The following is a 13318-nucleotide window of genomic DNA, read 5'->3' on the forward strand; positions in this document are numbered from 1 at the left end:
TTGCTAAAGGATTTTTGGTTGAAGTAGTATTCATCATAACTGAAGTTTGTGGTCCTTAAATTTTTTTAAAAGATTTTCAAATTTTAAATAGGATTATCCTACGAAAACACACTTTGAAAAGCTTGTCTTCAAATCTAATTGGAAGTTTGTTTGATCTTCCTCGTGGGCATGTCCCCTCAAGCCAAAAAGTAGTCTTTTTAGCGACCAACAATTTTGATTTTTCTTTAATTATCAAGCAATTATTTGTATGATTGTTGAAAAATAAAAGAATAAATTATACTTCCTTCATCCTAAATTATAAGACAAGACAAAATTATATATAATAATAAAGTTTAATAATGATACTTTATAAATTTACTTTAAAAAAACTTTAAACTTTTAATTATTACGCTATAATATCATTTCAATTTTCTATCCACTTGAAAAATAACATTGAAAACGTATCATTAATAAAATATTAATTTTTTAAATTATCAAAATACCAAAGAAGGATCATGGTTTTTATTTGTAATTAAAAGATTTCTAATTATTGACATTGTTAATGGAAGGATACTCATGAAATTAAGAAAAAATATTTATAATTTTAAAGAATATTACTTGTGAATTCATGAAAAATAAATTGTAAATGGATAGATAGTAGTCTCATAAATTTTAGCATAAGCACTTGTTAATTTAGAGATAATCATTTGTAAATTTTAGGGAAGTCAAGTGTAAATTTATGAAAAATTAATTGTGGATGGAATTTTAGAAAAGGGATCCATTGACAACTGATAACTCATTCATTTACAAGTAATTTATATTAAATTCACAACTGATCATCGATAAATTACAAGTAATAATACATAAATTTACAAGATTATCTATTTATTCACAATTATCATTTTATAAGGTTACAAGTGACTTTCTTAGAATTCACAAGTGAATTTGCATAAATTAATGAGATAATCTATTCATTTACAGTGAATTTGCATAAATTAATGAGATAATCTATTCATTTACAAAGGAATTTAAGTCTTTAACTATGGTTTCACAAGTAACATATCTTAAAAATATAACTAATTTTTTTTATAAAATTCATGAGTGATGACCTTTTATTAACTATTTCAATAATTATTCCTTCAAAAAAAAACTATTTCAATAATTATGTTTTTTAATTACAAATAAAGACCGAAATCTTTTAATGGTATTTCAATAATTTGATATCTTTAATTTTTCATTAATGTCTTTGCAATGCAAGATCTATTGTTACCATTTCCTAGTTAAAAAGTGGGTCCATGCTTACACTATGTTTGAGATAAGATGAACATTTATAACTTCAGAAATAATATAACTTTCTATGTAAGAGTATAAACTTCATATTATCGTTACAAATTATTGTTTGAACTTTGCACTATACTTGCATTATTTCTAACTTTGCTTTCTCGTGCTGAAGACTTTAAGAGCCTGCTGTTGGCTTTTGTTTTCATTATTTTTAAAATGTTTTTAAAAATATTATTTGGGCTGTCTCAAATACCTATTATTTTAATTTTTAGTCAATTTCAATTCTTATCTTAAAAAATTAAAATTTTCAATTTTTATGTAAGTGTAATTTGTTTTATTAATAATTAAAAAAATTTAGTATTCAAACTAAGCTCATTTGGGTTTGGATCTGGCCTACATTTCTTCAGGTCAAAAGTAAAAAATTCTAGACTCCCAAACTTGTCCATTAAATTTTTGGACTTATTTAAATTGACTCGTTAAACTTGATCCAAATTACCGACTTTGATTACTATTATACTTTATATAGTGACGTGAAAACGTTTATTTAACTGATACCCAATATAGTACTGTACATTAGTGAATCTTTAAAAGTATCACGGAATGGAAGGATTATATTTTTCATTTACAACTGAAAAACAAATGAATTTATAAAATTGCCCTTATCACCAAGTGCAGAAAATAACCAATAGGAGATGATTCATGAATTTAAGAAAAGTTAGTTATAAATTTATATATCATCATTTATAAATTTAAAAATAAAAAGATTATCTATAAATTTATAAAAAAAATTAATTGTAAACGGATAAACAGTATTAATTTTAAATCTATGATTTAGGGACCTTCTATTGTTTATAAATATTTATTTACAGCTGACTTAGTGACTTTTTATGATTTCACAAATACAATTTCTAAAAATCACAAGTAACGATAGATAATTATAAAACTATCTATCCATTTATAACATATAATTCACCTTTTCATATATTTACAACTAATTTTTTTTTATTTTAAGTCATGGGTGACCCTTAATTTCATTGGCTATATTTTTCTACATTTGGTGATAAGGACAATTTTGTGAAGTAACTTTTTTTTAATTGAAAATAAAGATCACAATATACTATGACATTTTTAATAATCAGAGATATTTAGTTGTTATTAATATCTTCGCGAAATCTGCAGTTATTTTCCCAATAATTTTGTACTCATAGCCACTGTTGTCGCGGACGCCATATTTGACCACGTTCGAGTCTTTTATATCCACAGGAAGAAGAAGTAATAATTATGATAAATTTCCTAGAAACCGCATTGAAATTGTCGCCATTCTCAAGTCAATGAGCAAGTCTACGTGCGAGCAATTCAATTTGGATTTCTCTTTTACTATTATCACGATGCAATAACACAATCATTGGTGCAATAGTTAGAATACATAAAAGCCCTTTATTTTATCAACATGTTTTTTTGCTTCTCTTAAGAGACTATAAATGGAGACGATGGGTTAGAGTAGTGTGAGGAGCATACAAAGGCAAAAATTGAGAAAATAAACACTGCTTTCCCTGAAAACAATGAAGAAGGCTATTCCATTTGCTCTTCTCCTTTTGCTCTCTTCATTTCTCTCCCTCCCTTCTTCCACTCATGCTCGTGTATTAGTTGGTAACAACTTAACCTTCTTCCATATATTTTGCTGTTTCCTTCAATCTCATCTTCCATGGCTAATTAATTAAGCTTGTTTTGCCTCGATTATTAGGAATTATTTATGTATATAATATCATCAAGTACTTTTTGTTGGAATTAATTTGAACTGATGTATAAATTATATGATAATGCAGACCAGACGCCAGTGATTGGGGGAACAGGAAATAAGAATAAGCCTGCGGTTCCTTGTCCTCCTAATCAAACTTATGCCAAATGCCTTCCACGACCAAAGTCGCCACCAACTTCTTCATCCCCTGGAAGAAATTGATTTTAGAAAAATATATTATAATATTAATAAAATAGTTGTGAGCAGTGCTCACTTCTACCACAGGTAATAATTATTTGTAAAAGATGGGGAGTGACAGCGTCAAAAATATGAGGATTGAAGAGGATAAATAAAAAGTATCAGAACTTTTAAACTCGACTCTTAGGATTTCGAATTAAGATATGTTGTTGTAGCTTTTGATTCCTCTAATTCCTCTACTCAAGTTGTGTGTATTGTATTATTGTACTATTACATTGCATGTGAGAGAATTCTAAAATATGCGTCATTCTGTTGGTGTTGTAATATGTATGAGGAATTGGTGCCTCTTCGTTTATTTATTATATATTTAATAATTAATTAATAAAGTCCCGCTTCTACTTGTAGTTTCATTCTGGATGTTTTTATTTTTATTAATTTTTTTTTTAGTTACATCAACTGCTACATACGCCTTGCTTTATGCTTGTCGTCACTTCAGCTGCCGTTGGGTGAAAAGTTTTGATTTTAATTTAATTTCATGTTTCTTTGACATTCAAAAAGCAAAAGCATGTCTAGAAAAAGGTCAAGGAATGGTTCAAAAATTTAAGAAAAATTACATCTAGAGATTTGATTATTAAAAAAATCTCATAAAATATATAAAAATATTCTTAAATCTTAAATTTTATACATTTATAACTTAATAAATAATATTTACAAATGACATTTAGATGTGCTTGGCTATGAAAAACTTATGCAATTATTTTTTTAAAGCCTTTGTCTTTTTTCATAATTCCTTGTTCAAAATTCTAAAATGTTTTATAAAAAATATTTCCGCATGTATTTAAGGTTTTTTTTCCTCCAACCCCTAATAGAAGATTATACCATTATAAAACATTTAATTAGGGGCAAACTTTGGGAAAAAAGAAAAAAAAAGTATTTAAACACAACTAACTTTCTTTATCTTTGTGGTTTTTGCAATTGAACACTTTCTCTGTTCAATATTACAAGACACCCTTTTAGAAAAACTTTTAGGTGCATCAAATGCACCACCAATAAAAATCCAGTGTCTCATCATGCTTTAACTTGTGCAAAGTTTTCTAAGTCAAATTGAATTACACTTTTTTGTTGCGAGGCCTTCTTTCTCAAACCATTCGTCCTTGAAACTTTAACTCCATAGTTGGATATCTGTGGACCAAGTACTAACAAAAATCTGGGCGCAGCTATCATTGGACTAAAAGGTTCTGTTCTTCGGTAAAACAAAACATCAAATAATGGTCTAGGCCCACTTAGCTTATATATAGCCCATATTGTATATTTGTTTCACAAAATTAAGATGGTTGTTTTTCAGAACAATCACAATGCGTATTGTTAGATTTTTTTATGTGGGTACCATAATAATTCATGTTCATTTTACTGAAACCCAAATTTAATTTTGAATAGTTGTGAGGTTCTCCAGCCCAAATTTAATATTAAGTCATGTTTATTTTACTCTATATTGCCCTCTAATTATAAACTTAACTATGGATTTACTGCGACACCAGGTATTTATATATGCCTATCTTAAACAAACATGTTATAGAATCATAAAAGATGACAAGATAATCGATGCAAAGATCGTTAAGTCATTTGAAATACTTGAAAAGGCGAAGCAAATATGATAATTGATGCATTTATACGAAACAAGAAAAACAAATTAACCAAATACGATAAACTATATATACAAGGGAATTATTGTTGTACAAAGATATATTCTACCAAATACTTAAAAACGCCATGGGACTTTCTCAAAATCCTTGCCCAGTTACCATTGTTTGACTTTGCTATCCTCTGCAACATTTTCAGAAGCAAGCTTGTTGATCATTGGAAGACGCACTTCACACATAGCTGGAGTATTTTTTGCAGGGTGATCCTTGCTTCTTCTCTCATATCTATTTCTTCCTCACTCACTCGTTTCCATTCAAAGCATTGAATCAACAATCCCAAAGTCAATACCATTGTTCTCTGAGCTAACCCTGCTCTTAGACATGCTCGTCTTCCCAACCCAAATGCAATTAGCTTGTTTTGCTTCTCCTTCTTTCGCAAACCTCTCTGGTTTGAAACTTGTAGGATCACTCCACACTTGAGGATCTCTATGGATGGCCCAAGCATTCACTAATACAAGTATAGTGCCACGTGGAACGTTATATTTTCCTATGGTGCAGTCATTAGAAGCCTTATGTGGAACCAACAATGGTGTAGCAGGATGCAATCGAAGTGTTTTAGAGATGATGCCGTGCAGGTATGGTAGTTTTGGAATGTCTGGCTCATCTATAAACCATTATCGCCCAATATGTGTGTCTATTTCTTTCTTTGTCTTTTCTAATACTTTAGAATTGTTTCGTGAACTAATTCTAAAGTTACAGCTGATGTATCCGTTTCAGCCAAAAGCATAACCTACGAGTCAAAATTAGCAAAGTCAAATCAACGAATACAGAGTTTATTATCAATTTCAAACTAAATTTAGCAAGTGGTCACACAAGTAGTTTACAATCTATTGTTAGGAATGAGGAATGACCACCCAAAAATGAGAGAAAGGAGAGATAGGCAAGATTAGTGGAAGAACATCATATCTTAACTCAAAACCTTATAGTTGATATAATATATTTTACATCTAATTTTATGCTTTGATTAGAGTTGGAAAACCAGGCTGGCTCGACCCTTGACTAGTTCAGGCCTAAAAGAGCCTTTTTTGTAGCAGCCCTCACCCCACCCCTCTGAGGGTTTTTTGGAGCCTTCCCAGACTCGAACCCCCAACCTCTATCACCTTAATGAAGTTGAAGCTAAGTCTGGTACCATTGAGTCTGACTCAATGGTACCAGACTTAACCTCAACTTCATTAAGGTAGTAGAGGTTGGGGGTTCGAGTCTGCGAAGGCTCTAAAAGACCCTTGGAGGGGTGGGGTGAGAGCTGTTACATAGCCCATTTAAGCCTAAATACCTTTTAAAATCTTGATATGTGAAGCTCGGCCTTTGACATAACGACCTTAAGGTTGGCCCTGCGGGTTTCAAGCCTTTTTACTTCTTTTTATTGTTTTATTAAAATGAAAATAATTCATTCCACCATCACAGTCTCAATAAAAATAAATATATAGTCAAACATTAGCATCATCATCATTATTATCTTCTTTATCACTATCAAGAAGTTTGGATGGATAGATTATTAGAACAAGTATGTACACATGAGGTGAAATTCCAATAATGATTGATTTAGTTCATTAACTAGTTAACAATTTGAGCTATGAAAACAACAAAATAATCGAGGGAAGATAAAAAAAAACCAAGTCCTTGTGATCTAAAAATTTTACAATCCAACTGCCACCAAAATGTGTTAAAGGTTCATGCTTTATGGGCTAAGTTAGACTTCAAATAGTAAGAACCAGCATGGAGTTATTTCTCAACATCACTTTGAAGTTTTATCCTTGCTTTCATTCAAGATCTAAAAGAAGCCCCTTTTATTGAATTAATAGGGAAAGCAAAAAGAACAGATCATGATTGCCCCAAACAAAATCAAAATAAAGCATGATAGAGAAGAAATTCATAATAAAGCATTTATCAGCCACACAAGGGTAAGTGATGATCTAGGCTTAGAAGCTCACAAATGCAAGATGAGTTACAACAAGGACTTAGGAGACCGATGCGGCAAGCGACAACCACTTAAGTATTGTCAGGGCTTGGGTCTTAGGAGGGAGTGCAATCAAAGTCGATGACAAGGATAGCTGAAGAGTGAGTAGAAGCAGAAGCAAGGATGACTTGTGATGGGAGGGCAAGGTGACGAGAAGAACCAAATTGGAGAAAGCGAAGAGTGAAGACTAAATGAATTAGGGGATTTATGATTTAGGGTGTCTCTTGTTTATTCCCTTCCTCAATAGATATGGGTTGGGCTCACATATGATGTGGAGACAGATCACACATTTATTTTTTTTACAAAGTCCAAAGAGAAGTCCAGTCAATTATATAAACTGAAAAAAAAAAAGATGTAGGCTTAAACGAGTTAGCCTTCAGCCTGTTAGGGCTAGCCCATTTAAATCCTAAATTAAATGGGCTTAAATAGGACAACCCGTTTAAGCCCGATTTACCATTTTGGGGTGCCTTTTAAAGCTTAGGCCTCTTATTATACAGGCTTAAATGAACTGACCTGATAGGCTTGACCCATTTTTTTGACTCTAGCTTTGATGTAATATAACAAGGCAAATTCTTACGGTTGATCTAAAGTACATGTTTTGTGAGATTAATTATAATTCTATGATGATTTCTGTTTAAGTCTTTTTTAATGAAAAAAATGACATTTTTCTCTGTTTACTCAATACTTTCATAATTTAAGGTAGTGTTTTGATTTTCATTTTAAATTTAAATATTTAAATATATATTTAAAATTTTTTGTTTTGGTAGTATAAAAAATTAGAATTCAAAGATAATGAAATGAAATGAGAATGGAAAGAGAATTCAAGAGGGTTGAAATAGCCAATGCTATGTCAAAGGAAAAAAAAGGGTGTATGATGAATTTGTGCTTATAAAAGAATAACAATAAAATATAAATTTCTATCAAATTCAAATTTATAAATTTTTATGAATGTGAATGGTAGAGTTGGTCAAAATCACAATCAAAATATGAATTTCCCTACATCTAAAAGAAATATTAATTAATTTAACTACAGGATTCAAATCCTCTAAGATTTTCTTTGTTATTGTTGTATGGATTTTTTTTTTTTTAGTGTCTCATATCCTAGCACCCAGTGAGTGTCCACACTTTGGCTGTAAGATTTCATCAAAATTTTAAAGGCATGCTTGATCATAAATAAATGAAACTGTGAGTTAAATAACAATTGATTTTATGAAGACGCATTTCAACTATTTAATCTAACTCTCTAATTGATGTAATTAATCTCTATTTAAATTTTGAGATGTTACAATTTATACAAAACAAAACTTTTCTTGAATTTTTTTATCATTAAAAAAAGTATTTGATAGAGAACACACATTGCCTTGAGCTCAAGCGTTCGGGCTCTTCTCCTCTTAAGGGCTCTAACGCTCAAGAGCTCAAGACGGTGTGTTCGCAAATAACATATGGGCCATATTTATATAGGTCCAAAAACCAAGGGTTGTTAAAAGGAAATTAGTGACAGCTTAATGACTATTAAAAAAGGTGGTTAATAAAAAACCATTTCCAAACCGTGTCATTAAAGAACAATAAATGGTGACTGAAGTGTCCAACATTGCAACTAACTCACATGTAGGAGGAAATAGCCAGACCTCAACTAAGATAGATGTATTTATGTATGTATGTATAATATATTGCACATATTTATTGATTTAAATTTAGAGAGTTAATGAAGAACTTCATATAATGCAACTAAGATGGTGGGGCTTGACTGTGTGAAGCAAGGGCCGAAAGTTGAAAGTGGTGTGCTTGGGTGAGCCCAAGAAATCCCACACATGTTCAATAAGTTCTAAGGATATAAGCTTATTATGTTTAAATATCCATTATCAAATTTTGAAGGCCTATTAATGGGAGCCCAATCCATCAAGATGGCATCTAAGAAGGATTTTTTAATGGAGATCCATATGTTGCAAGCCAAATCCAATGAAGAGTTCGTGTATCTTGAAGAGGAGTTCAAAGACAATTTAGTAAAGGCCCAAGAGAGAATGTCAACATGAATCAAGCCCAAACCATTAAAATAGACCATCCCTTTCAAAGTCATTCCCTTTAAGGAACACTTGCCCAAGGCCCAAGACAATGAAGATCCAGCTCAAAACACCCAAGCCTCGGAAGAATACTTACTCACCATGTGATAAGTGCAGGGGAGGATAATGGTGCATGTTTTTAAAGCTGATTTAAAGGCATTAAATGGATTATTCCCATCCTTTTCAAGCCTTCATTGCAAATTTGAACTATTTTATATTTTGTTTAAAGTTTAAATTTTAAGTCTTAATTAGTTTTCACTTTCATTTTTAGCTTTAATACTGGTTCCTTTCCATTATTGTGGCTTTTATTACATGATTTGACTTAAAAATTAAGAGTTTAGTTATTAAGAATTTTTTTAATTCTTCCATTTAGCCTTTATTGTTGGATTTTCATGAATTAGGGAATCTTTCTAATTTGTTTAAGAGAAGGTGCCACATGTGGATGAGTCATGTAAGATTAGAGTTTCTTGAGTCTTTCGTTCTCTTACCTATACATAGGTCTCCTTATATACTCTTTCTAAAAAATGTTATGATTGAGAATTTTTTTTTGAGTTTGGTAAAACTCTTTATGTGAGTTGTGTTTGCTTGTGAGAATCTTAAGATAACAATTCATGTGATAAGAGTCTGATCAACTCTTGTGGTGTTTCAAAGGCTAATGTTACTTGAAGCATGTATTGTAGTTATCTTTTTCCTTCATCCTTATCTTTATTTTCTGTTTCATTTATTTTTATTTTATTCTCTTTGTCTATTTTTATCCCGTTCTTTATTTGTATCATCTGTTTTTATTTGTATTTTGGATTTTGTCTCGAACTAGCACGATACTAATTCCACACCTATATCATTTATTAAATGGGTTTAATGATCTATTAGTGCCATAATCTTTTGGGATCCAAGAGATTGTATTCTCAAATCCTCTCATGTCCAATAATTTGCTCGTCGGCATCGGAGCTCCTGCAGTAAGTGAGAGCTTCGCTGATCAGCAATGGATTTTTTTTTAAAAAAAGAGGTAAAGTAAGGTATTTAATTAATTAAACATAAAATATATTTAATGGTGGAGAACGGATGGGGAGAAGAAAAGGATAAAATAGAAAAGGAGAGCATCTGCTCCTGAATTATTTTTCATTCGGAATGAACAGTACAATTACTTGAAAAAATGACCTCTTTTAGTTCAAATTAAACAAGATTCTAAAATAAAATTACATGAACGTGAAAAAGTTGATAATAAATTTCCAACGTCAGAATCAAGAGTGGCATATTATTGATTGGTCAGATGACGTGTGCTTTTGTGCTGACAAAGATGTCATTTATTCTTGCAACGGATATGGAGAGGAAAATTAGTGGGAGAAATATTGATAATGAGATGTTGGATAGCTCCATTTATAATTGATGTATAGCCACTTAAAATGCTTCTTTCTCAATCAAATCAATGAGCAAATCTTTCCACGACCAAGTCAATTTTGGATTTTTCTTTTAATATCAAGCAATTATTTCTTCGGATTATTGCGTTCAAAATTACGTAAATAGTCGATAGGAATTAAGTGTATAATTAACTCCAGAAAGGAGAGGAAGAATGCACCCTTGTCACCAGCAATGGCGGGTGTTGCTTTGCTGTGAAAGAAATGGAGAAATACATGGAAGCCGGAGCCATCATCTTCCTTGGAGCCGCTGTCGGAAGATTGGTCACCGTGCCGGACCATCGCCGTCGTCTTTGCCTTTGGGACTTTCGGGGAGAGGGGGTGCAGGGGTAAAATGGTCAGTAAAGGGAGCTTTAGAGAAGTGAAACGTGTGGACTCAGTTCCATCAAATTTGATGAAACTCAAACTCTCTGATAATTCTCTTCATGCATACCAGACACATCAAATATTATTTTGAGTTCCCTTCCTCCAATTCCCTGTTATCAAGCGGGACATTAATATAAAATACTGTTTGGAATTGGACTGTACTTGAAACTCCATTATTTTCTAACTTTGTTTTTTTCATGCTAGAGACTTCTCAGATGTCTTGTTATTTGTTTTTTGCCAGCAACTTGTAATATCAATTATAGTAGACAATTTCAACCTTGAATTTCTCGTAGAGATCACGGGCAGTGAAGTGTGATCAAACAAAATTATCGAGAGTAAGAAAGCTTTTTTATTTTTTATTAAGCTATCCAGTATTTGAAGAGTCTCATTGGAGTTTCACTAATCAAGTTGAGCCAAGAAGGATCTCACAAGAGTGATCAAGCTTTCCCAATGAATATTTTAACGCAACGGCATAGCTAAAATATTTAAATCCAAAATCACTGACTAAGCTAATACAATTACCATAACCTCACTGTTTATGTTGTGGCCGGTGGGAGAATTTGTGGGAGAAATATTATTGGTGACATATGAATAAGCCCGTTTAATTAGAATGATGCATGATCACTTAAATCGTTTTCATTCTCAATCAAGTTAATGAGCAAGTTTTTCTACGACTGGGTCAACTTGAATTATTTTCTTGTAATATCAAGCAATTATTAGTTGTGCCATAGGTTAAAATTGAGAGTAATTTATAATAATATTATGATACTCGAAAACCCTTTATATCTTGACTTTGCTCCTCTCAATTAATATAAATAGAGACAGGGGACTAGTGTAGTATGTGCATACATACAAGAGGCAAAAATTATTGAGAGACTTGTTGTAAACAATGAAGAGGGCGATTCAAATAGCTTTTCTAGTTTTGGTTTCCACAACATTTCTCTCCTTTCCTGCTTCCACTGATGCTCGTCTCTTACTTGGTAACAACTTCAACTTCACTTATTTTGCTATTAATTTTGTCCAATCTCATCTTCTATGACTAGCTATCTTAGCTTTGTTGCCTCGACTAATTAAGATTTAGAATGAGTTATATATTAATTTCTTTTTGGATGTGATTAATTTAAACTGATGTGTATATGTAAATATCATATGAAAATGCAGAAGGGCAGCCTGTAACTGGAGGAACAGGGAATACGAATAAGCCTTCAGTTTCATGCCCACCTAATGCTCGTTATAATAATGGATGCCTGCCAACAAAATCGCCACCAAGTCCTCAATTGTGTGATCCCTATAACCGAAATAATGGATGCAAGCCACCAACTGGGAAGTAATTAACTAAGAAGCAGCAGCAACAGACTAGTCTAATGAATAAATTTTCTTGTTTCTAATTCCAATACTACTTTAATTTTTCAGTGTTATATGCTTCTATTTTGGTATGCATGTTGTTGCTTGTGAATTCTATGCACCGTACTTTTGAGTGCATATATATGAGAAAATTCTAAAGGGTTAAAATTAATTTTCCTTTAAACTATAGCTTTAGAAGTATCTGGGACTTCAATTTTTTTTTTGGTATAATTTTACCCTTCAACATTTAAAAATGTTGCAGTGTATCCCATCCTATTAATTACAAAGTAATGTCCGCCCACCTTTTCTCTTATATGACTTGATGATCAAAGTTCTTGTAATTGATGGAAGGAGATGCATTATGATGTTTTTAAATATTGGAGGACAAAATTGGAAAAAAAAAATCAAGTCCTAGATGTTTATAAGCTTATAGTTCAAAGGCAAAATTGTTCATTTATCCAAATCTAAATATACCTGATGATAAAGTTCCTTTTCTACCTGCAATTTCATTGTGTATGTTTTTATTTTATTTCAATTTTATCTTATATTTTTGGACAATTCACATCAAGGAATAATAAGTAAGCAAAACATTTGTAGAAAAAATCAAGTAAATGAATGGTCCAAAACTCTCCCTTCATCCAGATTGAATGAAAACCAAAGCATGTGAGAGAAAATTAAAACCATAATTTATTTATCATGGAACATGACTTAGCTTTAACATTAAATATTGTCCTCTCATCCATATATTCAACTTAGTTAAAATATCTAACTACAATTCTTGATTAATTAGAACTACAATTATAACGCTTGGGTAAGCAAGGATAATATTATTTAGAGCAAAATACTTTGACTATCCTTCTATTTTGCCTTATAATTACATAAATCTTCTCTCTATTTTAAAACATACAATCTAGCCCAATCTATTAACTCTGTTAAGAATATTTTAAAAATATTCTAAAAAATTATTTTTAAATTAAAATTTATATTAAAAAAATTTTATTTATTAATTTACCCCTCACCTAATATATCCAAAATTATATTATTTTGACAGTTACATAATTTCATTGTAAAAACATGTTTACAGATTTCAAATTTAAATTATTTATATAATCTCTTGAATTTATATCATTTTATGTTAAGTGATGAAATAAGTTTTTAGAAAAATTTAAAAATCATAAATAAATAAGTTTCAATAAATATGATAAAAAATTAAAATTTTATAATATAATAAAAATAAATAGATTTAATAATGTAATAAAAATTTCAAACGGTATTAATTA

General features: G+C 30.8%; 1 long non-coding RNA gene and 1 pseudogene across 1 annotated transcript; one reads left to right on the forward strand and one right to left on the reverse strand.

Moving 5' to 3' along the window:
• Nucleotides 1–2754: 2754 nt before the first annotated feature.
• On the forward strand, nt 2755–3606 carry LOC129293993 (uncharacterized). The gene is made up of 2 exons (XR_008589246.1): nt 2755–2910; nt 3087–3606. It is a non-coding gene; the product is annotated as an uncharacterized LOC129293993 (long non-coding RNA).
• A 1378-nt stretch (nt 3607–4984) lies between these two features.
• LOC129293157 (isoflavone 3'-hydroxylase-like) lies at nt 4985–7384 on the reverse strand (annotated as a pseudogene).
• Between the last annotated feature and the right edge of the window lie 5934 nt (nt 7385–13318).

This window comes from Prosopis cineraria, unplaced genomic scaffold, assembly GCF_029017545.1.
Source record: "Prosopis cineraria cultivar Desert tree isolate PC_DT_omini unplaced genomic scaffold, ASM2901754v1 PC14, whole genome shotgun sequence".
In the NCBI taxonomy this organism is placed as follows: Eukaryota; Viridiplantae; Streptophyta; class Magnoliopsida; order Fabales; family Fabaceae; genus Prosopis; species Prosopis cineraria.